This window comes from Sinocyclocheilus rhinocerous, unplaced genomic scaffold (assembly GCF_001515625.1).
Source record: "Sinocyclocheilus rhinocerous isolate Xijiao unplaced genomic scaffold, SAMN03320098_v1.1 scaffold1420, whole genome shotgun sequence".
Lineage (NCBI taxonomy): Eukaryota > Metazoa > Chordata > Actinopteri > Cypriniformes > Cyprinidae > Sinocyclocheilus > Sinocyclocheilus rhinocerous.
Window position 1 is genome coordinate 593,003 of NW_015666537.1, and position 5,009 is coordinate 598,011.

Below are 5,009 nucleotides of genomic sequence, written 5' to 3' on the forward strand. Positions count from 1 at the left end.
AAAATTCAATCAAGTGAAAGTTGAGCAATAGATGGGAGTCAAACATTTATCAATTACATTGTTCTTGTATGAAATTTAAAACCTAGAGAATCTTTCTCATTAATCAAGCTATATACTATCAAAAATTATTGTGAAAGAATTCTTTGATAATAATTGAAAAATTAATTGCTTGATATCTGCAGGGAAATAACACTTTGCAATATATTAATGACATTGAGCAAACTTTTTCTGATTCCTCTTGACCGGAATGCTGTTTGGAAATGCACATTATAATCTGCACCGTTTATTTTGTGATAGTTTCTTTCTGATAGTTTCCATCTCATACATATGTAATTGAGAAAATTAGGAAATCTGGCAATATGTCTCAGTTTGGATCTATCTGTGCATCAGTTGTATTTTCTTATGCCATTTGAATACACTGACCCTGCCAAATCAGAATATAATTGAACAGCAGTTCAAGTGCAGACATTTGATAACAAACAAACACAGCTGATGCAACTGTAACTATTGGGACTATGAATCCAAATCAGATCCAGATTAACCATAACCCGCAGAGCACCATAGAATATGAGTTTTGTGTCAGAAACAAAATGATTCATGAGTTCATTCTGTCTACTAAAATGATCTCTCAACAGCTATTTACTATTGCTTATTTATTGCAGAAAATTAGTTTCTGCACAAATTTTTTATTATTATTTGTTTATAAGTATCCTTCCTGTACTCCTTGTCCTCTGCGTGTAAAACGTGTCCTGTCGTGTAACAATAAATAATATCTTTTGACTAACATTTTTATTGAATGGCTTTCTAAAGCAATAAACCACACAGCTGTGGTCTGCTTCAATATTTTTACTTACTGCAGTCAATTTATTATGTAGAGAATCAAGGCAAATCACAGAAAATCTGTGCAAGACCTGAATTTATTGACTTTCACTTACTAAAGGCTATAGATCCCATTAAAAAACCTTTAGCCATGGGCGCCACAGAAAAAGCGGCGACCCCATAAACTGCAGTGAATGAATATCAGATGTGATTATTTCAACAAAAAGGATCTGATTCCTTGCTGCTTTCTCATCATTCAATAAAATATATGGTTTATGTTTGTTGGGGCAGATACCGTTGCCCTGGTTACCATCCACAAAGGCCTTTTCTTTCATCTCTTTGTGTTGTCTCTTTATTTCTAAAGGCTGGAGAATATGAGCATTATGAAAAGTTAGTTTCTGAATTCCATGAGTCCAAGCCCACTGATCTGAAATCATGACAGAGCTCTGAAAAGGATATTAAATTGGTGTGTTCTGTCACTCTTCTAAAAGACAAATGTTTAAGGTGCATCTGTCCTTGATAAAGCAACAGGAATTTGACAATTAATATTATCTCACACCACTTGTTCATATATAGATCTTACATACAGTTCATTTCATTCTCATCTGCTTGTGTTTTTCCCGCAAGTAAAAGGTAATGAGAGTATTTGAGCCAGACACGGAAAACTACTAAAAATAATTCTTTCACCTGTGATCTCTTGTTTGGTCATTACCATATATTACATCATGTATTGTGTGAGAGTACTTGCAATAGAAAAAATGGATCATGTATCTGTAGATTTTCTCAGTGAGTCAGATGTTTTGCTGTCTCTTTCTATCTGCTAAAGGGGAAGGTGCCATTTAGGCAGGTGTCACATCCTTTATTCATGTCTCCACTCCACCAACAAATTTCTTACCTGACGCTTCACTTCAATTAGTCCTGAAAATGTCTCTTTTTTTTGTTGCTGTGTGTTGCAAACACAAAAGCACTCTACAGAGCTCCGTTTGCAGCCAACTGATCCTTTGGTCTGTCAATCTCTTGTCTGTGTGTTCATGGCTTTCAAAACGTGTTTATAAGTGTAGTGTGATAGAATGAACAGCTAAATAAAATAAGGTACAGTTGATTCACACAGACACACAGACACCTTTTTACAATATGTAATATAAGTCTCTGGTGTCCCCAGAATGTGTCTGTGAAGTTTCAGCTTAGAATACTCCACAGATCATTTATTATATAATTTTGAAAATGCCTATTTTGAGTGGAAGCAGAAACACGCTGTTTTTTCGGGCCTGTCTCTTTAAATGCAAATGAGCTGCTGCTCAGCACGCATCCGAAAGCACACGGACAGAAAGCGGCTGTCACAGCATGTGAGTACTAAACTAAGTTCTCATTCACACACAAGTTTACGTTAAAAACACACATGAGTTACAAAAACAGTCGGTTGTGTCTGTGAAGGTAAACAGCTGATAATGAGATCCCTTTGCAACGTCACTAGGGGAGCGAGATCAGACGCGCTCGTTTTCTCAGACGCTTGCATCTTCATTGAAAGTGAACAAGAGCACAGTATTAGATTTTGAATAGAGCTGAATCCTTTCAACGTCTGAATTATTTTCTTTAAGGTCTAAATATTAGGCAATATATCTACAGCTCTTCATCTGTTCTTCAGTATTTCTTCAAGATTGCTTCTATTGATATAGCTATTTCCTCTCCAAATGACGAACACTTCATATACAAGTGGAAGCGTCATACACAGATGGGAGTGAATGAAAATCTAGGCACTTTTAAGAAGTCAAGTAGCCCAGTGTAAATTCACTGTCATTATAGAGGAAATAAGTGCTGTTGATCCATCATTTTAAATTTCCAGAAGCAGAAATGACTTCAGTCAAAGTGTAAATTACACAGATGGAAAGGTTCTGGCTTGCTCATCAGCATGTTCTTTAAAATCTACCACTATGAGAATCAAATTCACACTAACCCATGTACATAAATGACAGTTCATATAGTTCATCAGTGGAGCTGTAATACATCATTCCCATGTTCACTCTACTCAAAACAGAGACATAAATACAATTTTTTTTATAACAAGCTGTATCTTTTAGGTTAACAAACAATGACAACACAAACCATCTGTACCACTCATTTGAGTCTGAGCATTGTAGGAACAACTGAACAATCCACACTGAACAATCCACACTGAACAATCCCCACCCCCATAAAAAGTAAAATGAACATTAAAATATTGAAACCTTTCTCCCTCTTTCACTTTCTTATATTCTATACTCATTTCTTTGCAGACATTTATATATTTGCACTACTGTTAAAAATTTGGGGTCGGTCAGCATTGCTACAGTCTTCAGTGTCACATGATCTTTCAGAAATCATACTAATATGCTGATTTTCTGCTCAAGAAAAAGAAATAATAAATTTTATCACAGCTAAAAACAATATTTAATATTTTTATGGAAACTTACACTTTTTTTCAGGATTCTTTGATGAATGGACAGTTCAAAAGAATAGCATTTATTTGAAACAGAAATTTTTGGAAAATTTCAATTTCTGAAATAGACATATCCTCCTGAGACCCAGTAAAAAAAGTTTTGGGGATTTTGTTGTTTTTTATGTCATTACATTGGTTGGAGCATAAGAAACAAATGGAGATTTAAAAAAAATATATATATTTTATTCTATGTCCTTTGTAGAGGATGCCAGGACTAAGTTATTAAAATAATAATAATAATAATAAAATAAAAAAAAATAAAAAATAGACATAAAAAGGCATGTATAGGCAAAAACAATTATTTATTTTTTCATTCACCAATGAATTTTTTAGGTTTCAGGCTATTTTTAGCCAAACTTTGTATAAAAATGATTCTCAACTATGTTATGAAAGATATAACAGAATGGTTTGATATACTACTGTACTTTATGCAATATGTGCGTAAAATGTCAATAAATTGGTATTTCAATTCTATACAATGTGTCTATACATTGCATCTAATTTGGATATTAATGTGTTCTTGGGGCAAACCATAATGAAAAAAAGAAGTGTTATAATGGGAACAATAACCTGGCAACATTCTCATAAGAATATCTCATTTTTCATAGGAATATTGATCTATAATTTCTTGTCTCCCCAAAATGCCTAATTAACATGATGTCTGTCCTACAAAAGACATTTTTGTACACAGGTTTCATGACAAAACGTCATATTCCGATTATAAACCCTTTAACATTTTTCTGAGATGTTTATTTATGACAAACAATTTGAAAATTAGCCAGATTTAAATAATCATTACAAAACATTATCATATTTCCAAGAGTGCTAAATTGGATCATTCTGCCAATATCAGTCATATTTAAAGACCAAGGAGAGGGAGTGTTTATGATCAAACCTCCAAACATTTGATATCTCTAAAAAGCCCTGAATGTGCTCTGTACAGAAACTGTGGCACGTAGAAATTCACTAAAATATAATGTCCTCTACAGAGGACAAAAGTCTATGCCTGGGTCCCAGGAGGTTAAAAATTTATTTTCTGTTACTTTTGATTATATGCACCCTTTCCAAATAAAAGTGTTAATTTCATTAAAAAAAACTTTTGAACAGTAGTGTGTGGTTATATATATACTAGTTGTAACGGTACACAAACATGATGGTTCGGTACGTACCTTGGTTTTGATGTCATGGTTAGGTATGGTTTTGGTACAGCAGGGGGAAAAAACTAAACAAAAAAATGTGCTTTTTTATTAAACAGTGGTTTACTGAACTAACTGCTCTTTCTTTATATAAATTCAATTATAATTACAATTTTCTTAGGGATAAAAATTTACCTCAGCTTATGCTCTAAACTATAGGGAGCCCTTTTACATTACTATAAAGTTACAATTATCAACAGAGCCCAAACTTAAAATTTTATTACTATTTATTTTTAAATATAGTAATCAACACCCAACTTTAAAAAAAAGTATGCAAACATGTAAATTGCACATAATCCAGTTTTTAAATTAACTTCTAAATTATAACATTTCTAACCAGTTATAAAATTGGACCACAAAACCAGTCTTAAGTGGCATTTTTTCAAAATTGAGATTTATACATCATCTGAAAGCTGAATAAATAAGCTTTCCATTGTTGTATGGTTTGTTATGATAGGACAATATTTGGCCGAGGTACAACTATTTGAAAATCTGGAATCTGAGGGTGCAAAAAAATC